This window comes from Pteronotus mesoamericanus, unplaced genomic scaffold (genome assembly GCF_021234165.1).
Source record: "Pteronotus mesoamericanus isolate MK-2021 breed Mesoamerican mustached bat unplaced genomic scaffold, CSHL_Meso_final contig_78, whole genome shotgun sequence".
Lineage (NCBI taxonomy): Eukaryota > Metazoa > Chordata > Mammalia > Chiroptera > Mormoopidae > Pteronotus > Pteronotus mesoamericanus.
The window spans coordinates 9,934,022-9,953,038 of record NW_026555258.1 but is presented as its reverse complement, the minus strand read 5'-3'; the positions used below and the strand labels follow the sequence as shown (position 1 = coordinate 9,953,038).

The following is a 19,017-nucleotide window of genomic DNA, read 5'->3' as shown; positions in this document are numbered from 1 at the left end:
ACCTGCTTCTTGTCTCCTGTAGTCCCTGCATAGGTGAACGGCATCATCCACGAAGCAACCCTGCGGACCCAAAAACTTAATTATCATTCTAGATTCCTTTTCTTTCTACTTGCCAATCCAGTTGCTCACTGGGTTCTTCCTACTTGGGGGTGGGGGAATGTATTGTGGTAGAATACACAAAGTATTTATCATTTTTAATAATTTGTCAATGTAAAGTTCCGTGGAATTAAGTACATTCACAGTGTTGAGTAATCGTTATCTCTGCACTAACTTCATTCTTTTACATGTGGATAGCGTTTTTCCATCACTATTGGTTGAAAAGACCGTCCTTTCCCATTGAATGGTCTTGGCACCTTAGTTGAAAATTAACTGACTATATACACTTGAGTGTTTATTTCTGGGCTCTCTATTCTATCACACTGACCTCTGTTTCTGTCTTTATGCTAGTAACGTAATGTTTTAATTGCTGTAGCTTTGTAGTAAGTTTTGAAATATCAGTACTCCAATTTTATTCTTTTTAGAGATTGTTCTGGCTATTCTGGACCCTTGAAATTGCATATAACTTGAGGGTCAGCTTTTACATTTATGAAAAAAGAAAAAAGGCTGTTGTAATTTTGATATTGTGTTGAATCTTTAGATCACTTTTGGTAGTATAAACAGCTTAATGTTAAGTCTTCCTGTATGTGAATACAGAATTACTTTCCCTGTACTTAGCTCTTCATTAATTTCTTTCAGCAGTGTTTATTAGTCTTCATGGTATTTAATTCATTTTGATATCATTGTAAGTGGAATTGCTTTCTTCCTTTTTTTTAAACTCTTGCTTGTTAGTGTATAGAAACAATTGGTTTTTGTATGTTGATCTTATACCTTGCAACTTTGCTGATCTTCTTTCTTAGCTCTAGTAACTTTCTTGTGGATTTTTTGGGATTGTCTCTATTTACGATTATGTTGTCTGTGAATAGAGGTAATTTCACCTCTTCCTTTCCAATTTAGATGCCTATAATTTTTCTCCCACCTCCCCTCCCTTCCTACCTATAGCTCTGGTCAGAATTTCCTGTATAATGTTGAATAGCAGCAGAAAAAGTTCATGACCTTAAAGGGGAAGCTAAACTATTGAGTATTGTTGGATGTGGGTTTCTCACAAATACTTTTATCATGTTGAGGAATTTTCTCCCCTATTAACTAGTTTGCCAAGAGATCTTATTATGAAAAGGGATTGTAAATTGTTGTGCCTTTTCTGTGTCAATTGAGGTAATCATGTGTTTTTCCCCTCATTTTTTAAAAAATATGATATATTACATGGATTGATTTTATGTTGAACATCCCTTGCATTCCTGGGATAAATCTTGGTTGTACGAATAATGTTTACAATATGCTGTTGGTGGTGGGGAGAATGTACAAAGTGAACTGGGAAAAAAATATGTATTCTGTTTTTGGGTAGATTGTTCTTTATATTTTGGCTAGGTTTATGTACTTGGTTTATTGTAATGTTAAAGTCCTCTATTTCCTTATTCATCTTCTACAGGTTGTCCTATTCATTACTGAAAGTGGGGTATCGAAGTTTCAACTATTGTAGACCTCTTTATTCCTCCCTTAAATCTGTCCACTTTTTCTTTATATATTTTGATGGTCTGTTACTAGGTGTGTAACAGCTAGTCACAATTTTTATATCACCTTGCTTAATTGAACCTTTTGTTAATATGTAATGTCCTTCTTTGTCTGTTGTGATCTTTTTAAAAAAATTTAAAATTTGCTTTGTATTATATTAGTGTAACGAAAGATATACTTAGTATAACTTAGTGTATCTGTTTTGCATTCTTAGTATAACTCTCTTTCGGTTACTATTTGCACGGAATATGTTCTTTTTAATCCTCACACTTTTCAGCTATTAATATCTTTGGATCTAAAGTGAGTCTCTTCTAAACTGCATATAGTTGGATCATGGTGTTTGTTGTTGTTGTTCTTTTTTTAAAATCTATTCTGTCCATCTCTATCTTTTGACTGGAGAATTTTAGCAATTTACATTTAAAGTAATTACTGATAAGGAAGAACTTATTTTTACTATTTTGCTATTTGTTTTCTATAGGCCTTATAGCTTGTTGCCTCCATTTTCTTTATTACTGCCTTTTTCTGTTTGATTTTTTTTTTTTTTTTTTTTTAGTGAAATATTTTGACTCACCTGTCATTCTCTTCTGTGATTTTCCATAGATATTTTCTTTGTGGTTGCCATGAGAATTACTTTTAACAGCCAAAAGTTATAACAATCTAATGGAATTGATACTAACTTTAATACAATACAAAAAACTCCTATATAGCTCAGTCCCCTCTTCCTGTTATTGATGTTAGAGGATACATCTTTAAACATTGTGAGTCCATTAATACAGATTAATATTTTTATGCACTTGTCTTTTAAGTAATGGAGAAAATAAAAAATGGACTTACAAACTATAATTACAGTAATACTTGCTTTTATGATTGCCCATGTATTAATCTTGAAAGAAGAGCTTTATTTCTTCATATGGCTTCTAGTTGCTTGCAAGCATCTTTTCACATCAACCTGAGGATTCCCCTTAGCATTCTTGAAGGGCAGGTTCATTGATAACTAATGGTAAGAAATCTCCTTGGCTTTTTTTAAAATTAGGGAATTTGTTAATTTCTCCCTCATTTTTGAAGTACAGTTTTGCTGGATACAGAATTCTTTGTCAACAGTTTTTTCTTTCAGCATTTTGAATGTTATCAACCTACTGCTTTCTTACCTCCAAGGTTTAGGATGAGACATTGATTATCTTATGGAAGATCCCTTGTATATGATTAATCAGTTCACTCTTGCTGCTTTCAAGATTCTTTTCTTTAGCTTTCTGCAGTTTGATAATTATTCTTCCTCCCCTTTCTCCCTTCTTCTCCTGGGGCTCCCACAGATCCCTATGCCTCTGTTCATGTTTCTTTCTTTTTTTTCTGTTCCTCAGATGGTGTAGGAAGCACAAGGAACTCATCTCTCAACCTAGACAACAACTGTCCTGGCAGGAACTGAACTAACTATTTTGGAACTCGGGAGTCTATTTGGAAACTTCCATATTCCAGGGGAAAGCTGGTTGGTAAATTAGATTAATTTCAGTCAGTGTCAGCCTTCAGTGTGATAGCACCTACCCATCTCCTACTCCTCCAACCTATGGCAGGCAGCCATGTTTACATTCAAGTGAGCTTGCTGGAGCCAGGATGGGAAATAACAGCCTTGTTCTCTAAATACTGGGGTTCTGTGTTATGATTGCTGATTTTTGCTTTTCAGTTCTGAGGGGCAGACACAGAGCCTGGCTGTTATTCAGTATACTAGCTTCCAGGAGATTTAAAGGAACATAACCTGTTTTGCTCGTTTGGATATTTTTTCTTTTTTATTTCATTTGGGAGCCAGGATTAGGACACTCAAAAGCAACCACTTAATGGGGGAAATTCAAAGCCAAGGAAAGATGCAGGCTGAGGTAAACCTAAGAAGAACTTGGCTTTTGGAACCTGTCTATATAAAAACATAGGTTTACATGGACAAGATCAGTCTCCTGTGTTTAGTTGAGCTGATCTGCCATCTTCATGTCAGAGCTAGAGGAACTGAGCTCCCAGGAGGTTGGGAGACTTGCAGGGCAGAGAGGCCACCCCATTAGAGCCTGCGGGCTCAGAGCTCGAAGGCAAAGGCAAAGAGCGGAGTGAAGGGTACTGTCTCCAGCCCTCTACAAAGACAGTCTTGGCTACAAAGGGTTCAGGGGATTCCCTCCAGAACACTAAACAAGACCGTCTGTCAACTGGTGGCTGTCTTGATAAGCAAGGATATGGAGAAGCTGATGGATCCAGATATTCCAACAGGGATGAAGGAGTGGTTGACTGGGGAGCTTGTTGAGCATGGAACAGCGGAGGATCCTATCCTGACTACTTGGGTCACTGGAGTCATCAGTTAATGTGTTGTTCGCATTTGTTGGACAGGTCTTCAAAAAGCAAAGAGAGTTTGAGTATTTTGCTACTAAGAAAGATAGCCAAGTTTTGAGTGACAGTGTATCCAAGTTTGAATCAGAGCTTAATATAATTGGAAAGACATTGGAGCTTGTTCTCAAGAAGTTAAACTATGTCCATGCCAGGTCAGCCAGTCATGATCCCGTACCCTAGATGTGACCCACAACTAGTATTACTCCAAGTGCCCCTTCTGGGGCACCACTGTGTCCTACTGCTGTGCTTACTGTGGCTGTTGCATCATACTCTGCCAGTTAGTCCTTGATTAAAAAAAAAAAAAAAAAAAGAACTTGGCTTTCACTTCAGGCTGATGCTGATCTCTGGCACAGAGACACCCTTAAAATAATTTTTAAAGAAGGCGGGTATACAGCATATCCTGGGGAAGGGCGAGAATCTGATTGCTAGAGCAACATTTCAAATGTGTAGCTTTCAGTAAGAATTGCAAAGGCATACAAAGAAACTGGTAAGTATGACCTATTTAAAGGAACAAAATAAATCAATAGAAACCATTTTTTGAGAAAGCCCAAGTATCAGATTTACTAGACAATGACTTTTAACCTATCATTAAAGAGATAGAAATTATAAAAAGGAACAAAAATGAAATCTGTAGTCAAAAAGTGTAACAAATGAAAAAAACAGTAAAGGGGATAAAAATACCAGATTTGAGTAGGGAAAAGGAAGAAGCAATGAACTTGAGGCTATTTCTTTTTTTAAATAGCCTTAGAAACCTGTTCCTTTTTTTCCCGTTTCTTTCCCACTGGTCGAAGCCTTTCTCGTCTTAGACAGCCTCCAAACTATTTTATATACACTCCAGCCCCCACCCCCATTTTGCTTCCTGTACTCTACAAGAATGACTTTTCGAAAAACCCGAATCTGACATTAGCACTGCCCTTACGAACCTCTAAGAGTACCCATGCATCTGTATATTGAACTTCATTTTCCTTACGTTAGCGTTCAGCGACCTTCCCATTCTGACTCCAGCTTGCCACAGCACTTTCAGACCATTCCCATATTCCACTGACATACCCTAACCGTACATTCTAAGGGACAAAGTTACATACTGTAAAAAGTTGAGCATATTTGGCCTTGGCCGGTTTTACTCGGTTGATTGCAGTGTCATCCAATGCACCAAAAAGTCGTGGGTTAGATTTCTTTGTCAGGACACATACCTACGTTGCGGATTTGGTTCCCAGTTGAGACATGTAAGGAAGGTGTTCTCGTTGATGTTTATCTTTCTCTCCCTCCCCCTCCCTCTTTCTCTACAGGCAGTGAATGTACCCTTGGGGAAGGATTAAAAACAAAACAAAACATATTTGTAAATCAAAATTAGTTTTCTGTGGTTGACTAAAATATTAAGATACATGGCATTGTTGGGCATTGAGATAGACTATTTAAAGTCTATTTAAAACGTGGACTCCCAGATAAAAACTGTATGTATGCCATCACTAACCCAGTGGTCAACATTACATCACTAGTGGTACTGTATCTAATGTAATGGAATTGTGTCTAATATAATGGAGTATAACATATCATCTGTCATGTGTGCTAGCCCAAAATGTTTGATTTTAATCCACTGAGCCTTGAGATACAAGGAACAAACACAGTGCCCTCTTGAGGAAGCAATTACTTGGTACCAGAAGGTGGAAAATTCATATACAGGGGTCTAATCTCTTCAGTAAGCTAATATCTTTAATTTTTTCTTTAAAAAATGTTTTTTATTGATTTTAGAGAGAGAGGGAGGAAAGGGGAGAGAGATGGAGGGAGGGAGGAAGGAAGGAACAGATGGAGGAAAGACGATATAGAGAACACTTTTGTTGTTCCACCTATTTACGCATTCATTGGTTGTTTCTTGTACTTGCCTAGATCAGGAATCGAACCTGGAACCTGTGACCTTGGCGTATTGGGGCAGCTCTGACCAACTAAGCTACCTGGACAGGGCTAAGTATTTTTTTAAGAGCTAGATTAAAGAATACTTAGGGACATAACAACCAGATGTGGTGTGTTGCCCTAGATTTGATACTAACTTGGGAAAAGTAGCTGTTAAAAAATGTATTGCAGGCAACAGAAAACCTGACTATAGCTAGGTATTAAATGAGAGCAAAATTTACCAAAATGTTACTGATTTGGGAAATCCAGCAGTAAAAATATTGTTAGGTTGATAGAAAACTTGAGTATGACCTAGGAATTAGAAAAGAGGAAAATTTACTGGAATAACATGGGTGCTGTTTTTTGAATAAAGTAGATTTCTAGACTGTAATCTCACTTTGAAAAAGAATATGTTAATATACAAAGAAGGATATGTATTAAAGTATTAACATTGGTGGTGAGAATGTGATGTTCTTATTTTTAATTTTAGCTTGTCTGTATTTTTCATTTTTCTCTAAGGCATACTACACTCATTCTGTAATAAAGTTTTGTTTGAAAAATTTATGTTAAGATCTGCATATTGGGGTGTACATATGAATCAAGAAATACATGAATGTATGGTCACCAAAATATGAAAAGTGGTTTGGTCATGGTGTCAAGAATTCAGGGCATTTTACTTACTAGTACTATACCTATTATTTGTATACTTTTAAATGGGTGTATATTATTATAAGTGTATAAGGAGAAAAGGAACGAAACTTTTTCCTGAGGGAGTTGAGTAAGTCTATTGTAATAGACAAGTCACAAAGAGAACTTAACAGAGCAGTTTTTTCTCTGGTTGTTTTGGATCAGTATCCACAGGAATGAGTCATTCACCAGGAAAAGAACATATGCTATGTGAACGAATAAAGTAAAAGAACAAGGAAGAGGTTGTAGAATGATTTTTACAAATTATTAAGACTTAAGTAGCATTTTTAATAATCATTGTTTTTATTTACAACTGTGTTGTAAATTTAGTCAGGAAAGGGACTTTAAAATTCATTATATTGTCGTTGCTCTGTATACCACTTTTGTATGTTTTGTAAATAAAATCCCAGCCAAATTTTCGAGTAACACTCAACCTTGTGCATTTCTGTCGTATTCTGTGTGTCTGATACAATCTCAAGGCAGTTGTATTGTAGCCAGTGACTCTTCAACTTGAGAGACAGAAGTTACATCTAGACTAAATTCTTTAACTTTGGCTGGATTCCTTAGTAAAACAAGGAAAATCATATTCTCATGTTTGTTGTAAAGCCAAATCAAGATACCCGGGACCCATCACAGTCCTTGGCACATTCGTGCGGCCTCAATAAAGGCCAGGTAAGTTGAGTAACACTGTTAAGTGCTGCTTTTTTAAAGCACTTAACGTGACAGGTGAGCCCCTGGCATAGTAGCTGTCTCAGACTCAACAGGTGCTACCCAGCCTGATCTCCGCCTTCATCCCCAGATGCTTTCAATCCCTGATGCCGTCGCGTAGCCACTACCTGTCTGAGCCCAACCACCGACTGAGCTCAGCGTTGTTTCCCAGTGCAGACTCCGCGCAGGCGCAGATTCCTGATGCGGACTGAAAGCTGAGGTTGGGCCGCCAGGAGAGGAAGTACGCCCTCGCCGTCTGTTGTGGGGCCAATGGAACGGTGCAGCTCAGCCGCGGACCTATAAAATGGGGCAGGAGGCGGGCAGAGGGCGGAAGAAGCCGTCCTCACGTGAGTAGGGGGCGGGGAGGACGGGGGCAGGGCGGCTGGGCGGCTGGGGAGGCCCAGGCGACGGAGCCTCCGGGAAGGCGGGCGGCGTAGGAGACGGCGGGTCGGGTAGGGACGCGTTTTCCCTCCTCCTCCTCCCACTTCCCCTCCACCAAGCTCGGGGGGATCCTCTGACGGCCTCTGCCGGGAGCCAAGCTGCGTGCTTATCCCGCGGGGCTGGGCCGGCGAGACTGCGCTCAGCTCCGTTGATGAGCCGGGTTGTGAGGGGAGCTGTGATTGAGGGGTGGGGGAGGGAGAGCTGCGGCGGAGGGGAGAGGGCGCATGCGCAGGTGGGAACGCTCGTGGAGCCCCTGCCCAAACCGGTTCCCCCTGTCCTGGGTGGGTGTCTGTCTTCCTGAGTCTTGCGCTGGCGGCCGTCTTTCTGGGTCCCTAGCAAAGCTTGTTTGTTTTTTGAGTTTATTGTTTTGCGCGAGGTCCTCTGCGGGAATCTGGCCGTTCCCTCCGCCTCAGTTTCTCCTCATTGCCCGTTGGGCCTGTGTCTGATTTACGCTGGCCTCGGGCTCGGCCTGCCTTACTGGGCTGCGCCTGATTTGAAAGACTTGCTTTCATGTAGTGTCGATCTGCCTTCTCGTGTGGGCCTTGCCATTTCATTTTCCCCGCCTTCTGTTAGAGTGTCCCCGGCATCCCACTCGCCCATCTTTAAATATCTGCTCCCGGTACCTCCTTACTGTGTCTTGATTCTCAGCAACCTTCAGGGTTTTAGGTGCTGAGCCCGAGGGATAAAGCGACTTCCAGGAGTTCGCTGTCCATTGCCTGGTAGTACTTCGGTTCATAACATTCAGACTGTTACCATCTGCTCCGGCTTTTACAGGCGTCTCCGTACTAGGGTTACTTGAGGATTCCTTTATCTTGAAAGCAAAAATGTTCTCCGTTAGTTCAAAATCCTGTACCAATTTGAGTGAGCTCTTTTAGCTTTTTTAGGTCCTTTGTCATTTTTATCAATGGGGAAAACTGTCAGGTTTCAAAATTCATTTGATAGTTTTCATTACAATAAACACCTGTATTCACATATGTGTAAGTGGAGTAATAAGTCCGGAGTGAGTGAGTGAGAGAGAGAGAGAGAGAGAGTGTGTGTGTGTGTAGCTGCTTTATGTAGGAAGTAAAAAACAATGGAGGGTGAATTGAACTGTGTCGCATTAAACTGATGTTTGAAAAGTAGTTGAGAAAAGCTTAAGTGTCGAGGAAGTACACATTCAACTTTTTTTTTTTAAACAAAGGACCTGTTGGCCTTAATCCAAGTGTGTGGAGCGTGCTGTTTTATGTGTATAGAAGGCTTTTAAGTTGGGTTTACTAAAACTGCAAATGAATAGGGGAGAAAATTGTTTATGGTCTTTCACTGTAGAGCTCAATTTGCATTAGTAAAATTTGAATTCATGAGTGATTTGTATTGGTAACATTTAAAATTCCCAAGTCGCTTTTATAGAATTTATCAACACACATTCGTGATTAAAATTGAACCGTTGCTATTTTTAGTACACTTCTTGTTTTAGTTTTATAATTCAGTTTACAGTTAATTAACTCTTCGGCATTAAGGTATATATTTGTCTGGATAGTTAACCTATCTATATGCATTTTGGCGTAGTGTTCTAATAGCAGCTTAAAGGTGCTTTAATGAGACTGTAAAACTGGAGACACCTGCTTCCTATCTTTTTTCACTGCATATTGAAAGAAGTGTATTATGCACAGTAGCTACTTGAGGGGAACATGATTTTCCACAAAATATATCTCTGCATGACAGCTCGGATTCTTTTACAGAAGTCATTGTCTTTTAGTGAGTATGTTTCCAGCTGAAATAAAGACTACTTTGAAGGTCTCATCATTGCACAGTAATTGTTTTAACAAGTGACCTTTGATTACAGCCTTCAAAAAATAATTCGTTTTAAATTGGTGCTATTGTTGAGTGTATCAATGTTCTGACATAGACTGCCCATAATGTTTTCTCTGTAGTTTTCAGTTTTTCAATATAATCAAATATCATCAACCTTCTCAACCACGTGGAATAAATGGATATAAAACATATCATCTTTCTCAGAGATAGAACTCAAATATTAAAAAAGTGCTAATTTAATCAACATACATAGAGTTGTGCATGACCTTTGGGTGCTTTGTATGTAACTGCCCCAAAGAAATGCAAAGAAATAAAATCCAAGGCTAAGGACTCATGTTTATTGGTTTATATGGGGGAAAAAAGTGTATCAGTTAACAGCTGTTTCTTTTTGCAATAACTTGGTTACCCTGTTCTGTCCTTACCACGCCCCAGTTTTCTGATGATCCTCAGATCATTATTCTTTAGAAAACTTCTGAGTCAGAAAACAATACTCGGCAGACATTTAAACTTGTATTGTAACCACTCTTGTTGACCCTAAAAGTCATGTTTCTCTTTGTGTGCAAAGACTGTCTGACCAAATATGGCAGTTTGCAAGTCATGAACACTTTGTAGAATTTAGCCTGGGAAGTTTTTCTCTTTCCAAAGCAACTGTAATACTTTGAAGTAGTCAACAGTGAGAATTTTTGGAAGATTGTTTTGTCATACTAGAGTTCTATAAGGCCTAACTTTCCCCCCAAATCCTCTTTTCTATGGCTCAGGAAATAGTTAAAATAAAACTTGTTTTTAAATTAATGCATGACATTAAATAGTATATATTACCTTGGCTCTAAAACATGAGAAATATATGTTAATTATATGGTTATGCTGCTGACTTTGGAGGTTTTAATCTCTGTAAGAGTTAATAAATGAATATGTATCTCCAGTTAAGGTTGTATCAGTTTATAAATCACTACTCCCTAGTATGTGTTAATCTTTGTGGTAATAAATTTTTCTCCATACTAAAATGTTACATTTCTTAAGGTACATTAGCAAGTTAGATCCTGTGGTAACTTTAATAAAATGTTACTTCTTAAAGCTTAACAATAACTTGACTATTTTTAAACATCTTTTTCCCATTTTTCAATATTTAAAGATTTTATTTATTTTTAGAGAGAGGAAGGGAGGGGGAAAGAGAGGGAGAGAAACATCCATGTGTGCTAGAGAAACATCGATTGGTTCTCACATGCTCCCATCTGGGGACCTGGCCTGCAGCCCAGGCCTGTGCCCTGACTGGGAATCCAATGGACGATCTTTCGGTTCACAGGCCAGCACTCAATCCATTGAGCCATAACAGCCAGGGCCCATTTTCCAATATTTATACATTTTGATAATTATAACCATCACCCTATGGTTATAATCTTGTTTTCCATTTTCTGAGGATGACCTTTGTAACAGGAAAAGAAATTGATATGCAGAACCTTTCTTCTGGGACATATTGTAAATATCATCAAGGGTATTAAGAGAGAGCATTCAAGGCTAGATTGGATTAAATGTTGGGCATTTGTATAATACTAGTGTTGCAAAGAGCCTTGAGTTAATCATTTTAATATTTTTACTATAGTGGTAATAAACTCACATATGCCCTTGAAGTATGCTGATAAATGGATTCTGGCAATGTAAGAATAGGAACATATCACATAAATCCCTTTTGCTGTGATACATGCTTGTCTATGAATAGGCCTCTTGACATATCCGTAGAAAAGAAATGGTTACATCTTTATTGTAGATCCCCAGCAGAAAGTAGTTTGCTTTTGCTTGTGAGTAAAGAATCTTTTCAGATAGAATTAAAAACACCTGTGGGTGTAATTAAATATTTGATTAAAAAAAAAAAGATCTTATTATTTATTTTTAGAGAGAGTAAGAGGGAGAGTAACATCGATGTGCAAGAGATACATTGATCTGTTACTTCACACCCAGCTGGGGACTTGGCCCACAACCCAGCCATGTGCCCTGACCAGGAATTGAACCAGCGACATTTTCGTTTGCAGGCCAGCACTCAGTCCACTGAGCCACACCAGCCAGGGCTGTTTTTAAAGATTTTATTTATTTATTTTTAGAGAGGGGAAGGCAGGGAGATGGAGAGGGAGAGAAATTTCAATGTGTGGTTGCCTCTCACGCGCCCCCTACTGGGGACCTGGCCCACAACCCAGGTGTGTGCCTTGACTGGGAATGGAACTGGCAACCATTTGGTTCACAGGCTGGCACTCAATCCTTTGAACCACACCAGCCAGGGCCTCTTTTATTATTTTTTTTAAATGTTACGTAGTACCTATTCTAGTGCTGTTAATAAAGTGCTCAGAAAATGTTTATTGATTGCCCACGCTTACCAAATATCTCACCATCCTTGTGTAACTGCGGAGCAGGGCCGCTGCCGCCCTTTTTTTTTTTTTTAAAGGATTTTTTTTTTTAATTTTTAGAGAGAGGGAGGGAAAAAGAGAGGGAGAGAAACATTGCTGTGCCAGAAATACATGGACTGGTTGCCTCCTACACACCCTCAACCGGGTACCTGTTTCACAACCCAGGGACATGCCCTGACTAGGAGTTGAACCTGGTTTTGAACCTTTAGGTTCACAGGCTGGCACTCAGTCCACTGAGCCCCACCAGCCAGGGTGACTGGGGCCTCCTTATATTAGAAAGTGCAGAAGATGTGTGTCTTCTGCCAACCATTTCTGGTTTGCCTATATACATTCCCCGGAAAATCAGAGGTCATAGAAAGGAGAACCCATACTTACTGCTTTTGTCTTAGCCTTTGGTCATCTGTCAGATAATTTGCTTGCATAACATTAAATTTCCATAGTTTAAAGAGAAATGAATAATGTAAAAGTTTCAGATCTAAGTGTAGATAGGTAGATATTCTAAGTGGAATAGATTCATTTTCTTCACTGTGGATGAGAAGAAACATGATTACTTTTCTGAAAGAAGTTTTTGGATGATCTTACAGTGCTTAAAAATACTCATTTTTATATTCATAAAACACTAATGTGAATTATACTCTGCTTCAGAAATTCATTCCAGGAAAAAAAAAAAAAAAGACAAAGTTACTTTTCTTAAAAAAAATCTACACTAGCAAGGTCAGAAATAATAATCTGACCTTGTGAATGAGTAGTATGTTACTTTTCCTGTATTCACAGAGATAGGTTTCTATTGTGGAAATGGCATCCAAATAATTTAAATATTTAGTTTCAGAGATACTGTGCTGAAGTGAAGCATGCCTAGAGTTCTGGAAAAAATTACTGTTTCCTGAAGTATCCACAGGAACATGGGGAAACATATGGGTTATTTTTTTCAGGTGTCAACAGTATTGAACTTAACAGTGTAAAGTAAGTTTTATGTGCATTTCATCCCCTTACATCTTTCATTAGAGGTATCAAGACACAGAGAGGAGAGTGTAAAGATACAGACTTTCCAAATCTGGCACTTAACTGAGTATTTAACTGAAGTTAACCTACTTAATGACTCAGACTCAATTTCTTCACTTGAAACTAATTAGGCTTACATCATGGATTAAGACTGGAAAGCACCTGGCATCTCCCAGACCCTTTCTTGGATACTCTTATTCACAAAAGAATAAAATGAGTTAAGTCCCCTCATTTTATATATGAGAAAACTGAAGCTATAACATCACCCAATTCATATAAATAGGACTGAGAAGTTCAATTCCCAGTTTATTATTTTAATTGTTTTTAAAAGATTTATTTATTTTTAGAGAGAGTAGAAGGGAGAAAGAGGTAGAGAAACATCGATTGGTTGCCTCTCACATGCCACCTTGGCGACCCAGCCTGCAACTTGGGGAGTGCCCTGACTGGGAGTCGAACTGGTGACCCCTTGGTTCACAGGCCAGCACTTAATCCACTGAGCCACACCAGGCAGGGCCAATGAGTTTTTTAAAAAATATTATACCAGACTGTTAATTTTTAAAAGTCTTAATGAAGCTCGATTACTCATGAGGCAGTGAGAAATAACTCTGAAAACATTGGCTGTCTTATTTAGACACTTTACCATGTTGATTTTGTGAGTTTTACCCTAAAGAGCATTATTAAATTACAACCAGTCTTAAAACTTGTATTGACCAATGAATGGATAAAGAATATGATATGCAAGGTCCAGCATAAATAAACGCCCCTTTTTTGTTACAAAATTTTTTATTACAAAATCATAAGCATGTAATTCTGTAATATGACAGCATCACACTCAGGTACATCATATGACATTTTAGGTGACATGTTCAAGTTGCTGTCCATCTCGTGAGAGACATTCACATACCCTACCAGCCACACTCAAGTAAGACTGACTTCTGCCAGACCCTTTATATTGGGTTGGCCAAAAAGTTCGTTTGGCTTTTTCTGTAAGATGGCTCTAGTAGTGCTTAGTTACTAGTAGAATGTCTTCTGCTTCATTCGAAATAATTTTGTTAGATTGTATTGTGACAGCTGTCATATCAGCATGAGTTTAAAAAAACATCAAAATTGGTGAATTTTTGTGTAGCCATTTTAATATTGAAGATGGAAGAAAATACTCAACATTTTCAGCATATAATGCTTTATTATTTCAAGAAAAGTAAAAATACAACTGAAATGCAAAAAAAAAGAGTTGTACAGTGTATGGAGAAGGTTCTGTGACTGATTGAACATGTCAAAAGTGGTTCACAAAGTTTTGTGCTGGAGACTTCTCCGTGGACGATGCTCCATGGTCAGGTAGACCAGTTGAAGTTGATAGCAATCAAATCAAGACATTAATTGAGTACAATCAATGTTATACCATGCGGGAGACAGCCGATATACTCTCTATATCCAAATCAATAAAGTTATTAGTGAAAATGAAAAGTGTGTCTTATATTTTGAGGGGAAAAAGTATATGGAATTTTTCGCCAAACTAACACATACATTGGAATGTTATTCAGCCTTAAAAAGAAGAAAGGAAATTCTGACACACACAACAACATAGATGAACTTTGAAGTATGTGAGCCAGCCACAAAAAGAAAAATATTGGTATGATTTCACTACTTATATGAGGTCCCTGGAGTAATCAAATTTATGGAGACAGAAAGTGGAATGTTGGTTGCCTGGGGCAATGGTGGTTACTGTTTAGTGTGTGGAGTTTCACCTGAAGAAGATGAAAAAGAGCGATGGATCATGGGGGTGGTTGCTCAATAATGTGAATGTACTTGACGGCCCAGAACTAAAATGTTAATGTTTTGTATATTTAACAACAATTTTAGAAGATTAAAACGTTAAAAATATTTTAAAACTTAAAAAAACTTTTGTCTTCAGAGTCTGTTATTCCTAAAGTATCCTTTTTAGTTCATCTGGAATTGAACTAAAACAGTAACTTCATAGTTTAAGAAAGTAAATTGTCACATGCATTATAGGTTAAAATTTGCCTAAGACTGACTTAGATAAACTGGTTTATCTTGCCTTTAAGTGCAGTAGGCCCAATATGAATGTTTTGTTTTGTTTTTGCTTTTTTTAAAGCTAAGCTAAAGTTCTTTGAAAAGCTTATATTAATACGGTTTTCTTAGCTTGCTAAAGTAATTCAAAGAAATAGCCCCCAAATTCAGAGTAAGACTTCAAGGGAGACACTATTGTTTAGTAATTAGTATAGTGGTGGAAAGTAATTTATTTTTACAAAGAAGGAATTGTTTTCGACTGAGTTTTGTTAGCTTTGTCCCACCCTTTCCAGGGATAGGCTATGAAAAATTAATGTGAAAGCCAATGTAGGGAAACAAACTTCAGAGCGGGGGGGGGGGGGGGGGCGGCAGAAAAAAGCTGAAATTAACATAGTACAATTTTTTAAAAATACTGTGTCTTCTTTGCATTCCCCTTAATTAATTTTAAAGGACTACAAACCCACAGGAATTGGCCTGCTACAGCATCTTTGAAATTTGATTCTTTTGCCATTTCCGATCTTGTTCTATTTCTGAGCAGAGAGTAATCTTATCAGATCTGTGTTTTAAAAGGGTGCACCTGGGAGCAACATAAGAGAATGGATTTTAATGGGGAGATAATGGAGATAGGAACACAAAGGCAAAAAGATGTGCTCCAGAAAAGGACAATGGCACCTAGATACTAGGGTTTGGATTAAGTATAATACATAATTTTCTTGGTGTATTTAAGCAAGGTATCGAACTAGTTTAACCTCAGCTTGTCCTATGAAGTCAATACCTATCTGGCAAGGTTAGTGTAAAGATTATTATTAATGCATGTAATGTTCCTTAGTATCATGATGGATGTAAAAGCAGAACTCTAGATTTAGCAAGGTGATTTAATTATCTTCCTTATGATTCCCTAACAGTGTACTCATTTGCTCACTGGTTTAGCAACAAAAATGATGGGGATTGGGAGAAGTGATAAGAGAGTATTTTGGTCCACAGGGAATCCAAGGTGTGTTTTGTGGCTCAGTGTTGTTTTTGGCTGTGACAGTGGGCAGCTTGCCGAAGAGTCAGGCACACTCAGAGGTGTTACTCTTTTTCTTTTCATCCTCATGGAAGGATATGTTTGTTGATTTTTGAGAGAGAGAGAGAGAGAAACATTGATGTGAGAGAGAAACATTGATCTTCTGTATGTGCCCCAACCAGGGATCAAGCCTGCAACCTAGGTTTGTGCCCTGACCAGAGATCAGCCCGCGACCTTTTTTGGTGTACAGGACAGCGCTCCAACCACCTGACCCACCCAGCCAGGGCAAGGTGGTTCTTTTTGAGCCTCTTCATTCTAGTCATCATTCATATCAGTATCCCTAATCATGTGCGTGTAGTATAGCATATTTGCCATTTGTCCTCACATTGCTTAGACCTTACCAATTAAACACTGATGAAAGAATATTATTCAACCCATCAGATTTATTGAGTGTTGACAGTAGGCAAAGATAGGATATGAAGATAATATGAATAAAATCTAAGATCCCTGTCCACAAGTAGTTCAAAGGGTCTGTGTGTGCTCATTGTATTCCCAGTTACCACGTGATTTGTACATAGTTGTTTCTGGAATGATCAGCCCGTACAGTGGAATAGAAAAGAGGTACACCATTTTACGATGTGATAAATGCTTTAATTCTGTGGTAGAATTAAAAAGCAAGCAAAAGCCTTAGGAACCCTAAAGAGAAATAAAGAATATCGCAGAGGGAAGTGGGGAGGTTGAATGCTTAATTGTATCACCAGATTGCTGGTGTGGGAGAAGGACCAACTGGGGAAGTGAAGACACATTCCTAGCTTAGCAAACAGCAAGAGCAATGTCTTGAACACATAAAAATGCATGACATATTTAGTGAGTTGTCGGTATGGTTTGATAGAAGAAGATAAGAGTAAAATGATATATTGGGTCCAGATTTTGAAGAGCTAATGATAAAAGTAGTTTGAATTTTTTTCTGTTTTCAGTCAGGAGCAATCAAAGGTTTTGAGGAAGGGCTGGGATATATGATCAGATTTGAATTTTAGAAAATTAATTATCTGTGGGAACTTGTTATATCTAGAGAGTCTAGAAAAGGATACTTAGGTTGTAGCAAAGTTGAAGGAGAATGAAATGCTCACAAATCACTGACATGAAGGAATAGATTTCGGACATATATTTGGAAACTAAAATCTTTTAAAGCTTTAAGGGAGAATGAGAAAGGAGTTAAGGATTTTTTAACATTTCTCTCTTGGATCAGTAGTTGTTAACCGGGATAGGAAACCTGTGAGAAAGAATATGCTTGTGTGATGAGTGGGGCTCTGCGTCGCACCACGTGGAACTGATTTTGAGATGGCCGGCCATGGGACACATGTAGCGGAATCCTATGTGTTTTCATAACACCCTTTGCATTCCTGTGTTATACCAAGCACTATACTGTACTACATTGTAAGAACTTGCTTGCTTGTCTTTTTTTTCCTCTACCACTGTAAGCATGTCAAAGGTAAAGGGAAGTTATGAACACGTGAGTTAGTGAGATAGCTGGGGAAAATGTGGAAAAAGAAGAGGAATGGGATGTAATTGAAAAAAATGGACAGAAGAGGAGGAGCCAAAACGACAGCTGAGGAAAGGTAGTCAGAGGTCGAAAATGGAAGCAAAAAGAAGACTTTGAGGATAAGAACATGGTCAGCACTTTCATTTATTTCAGCTGATAGAAGTAAGATGAGAACTGAAAAGAATTCTTTAGATTTTGAAATTGTGTTGTTGATTTTTAGAAGAAGAGGTTCATGAGGGTGAGAGGTAGTGGGGCCGGGTTTTTGAGAGCGACTACTCTGTGAGTAGGGAAACTCATTGACCTGGTAGAGTTGGAGGCAGTTAGTACTACTCCTTCAGGAAGAAATTTTCAGGAAAACCAAGGGAATAAGATGAACCAGAGCCCTGGACTAGTGGCTGGACTAGCAGAGTTTATTTGGCTTAACCGTATCAAATCAAGTTCACTTAAAAGTACCACTCATACCTCTTTTATCAAGTTGGATAGGTCACTTAATGGGGTGTGATTTTTGCCTTTACTAATTGCACATTAGCAAATATCCATGGCACTGCAAGTTCACTTTATGTTACTGCTCTGAATGAGGGTTGTAACTAGAAACAACACAAATATGCAGTAGTATTTTGTCAAAAAAAAAGTTCCAAGTTTTTAAAAAGTAAACATTGATTATCCAGGAATTGACTGCTTTCAAAGGACTGTAAGAAGAGCTTTTGTCAGCTGGGTCTGTAGTATTTTAGGGGAGACTGAAAATGAAAATCTTCATTTGGCAAGATTGAGGTAAAGTATTTGCTATGACTTTTGCACAAGTGCATAATTGAGTGTAACATTGTCACTTGGCACAGAGTAGTTAATTTGGGCAAAAGTTTATAAAGAGTTTTGATATCATGAGACTCACTATTTTTAATCATAAAATTCCTGTAGTAATCTTTTATGGGTTGATAAGGATACTACTAACAAAAGGATGATGTAATGAACAGTATAACATAACTGAACTTCCAGGTTTGATGTAGGGGGCTGCATAATTCAACAAAACTGCCTATCATTTTAACTTACTTCACTTATTAAAGGAGATGTGGAAAAGGAAACATCCCTGAATTTGCACTGACTAACATATCCCTGTTGGTAAATGGACATGTTACAAGAGTCTAGGTTTATCGCTTGTATAAAAGAAGGAAACAGCACTGGCTGATGTGGATTGAGCACCAGCCTATGAACCGTAAGGTTACTGGTTTGATTCCCAGCCAGAGCACATGCCTGGATTGTGGGCCAGGTCCCCAGTCGGAGGCATGCAAGAGGCAACCAATCAGTGTATCTCTTGCTGATCAATGTTCCCTCCTTCTCTCCTTCCTTTACCCTCTCTCTAAAAAATAAATAAAATCTAAAAAGAAAAGAAATAAACCATGAGTACTTATCAAGTACCAGGGTGTGCATGTGTATATTATCTTACTTAAAATGGTATAAAAATACTTATTCTACCTTACAAAATGAGGTTTAAAAAAATGTACATTTTAGAAATCTGTAAAGTATTATACAAAGATATGACCTTCTTCATTTAAAGTATT

General features: G+C 38.1%; 1 protein-coding gene across 1 annotated transcript in view; it reads left to right on the top strand.

Annotated features, from left to right (window-relative positions):
- The first annotated feature begins 7,629 nt into the window (after positions 1–7,629).
- The window catches only part of RABGAP1 (RAB GTPase activating protein 1), a 143,611-nt gene continuing 132,223 nt past the window's right edge, over positions 7,630–19,017 (top strand). The window contains exon 1 of the mRNA XM_054584410.1: positions 7,630–7,706. The gene's annotated coding sequence lies outside the window, so the exon portion shown is untranslated. The remainder of the gene's footprint in view (positions 7,707–19,017) is intronic.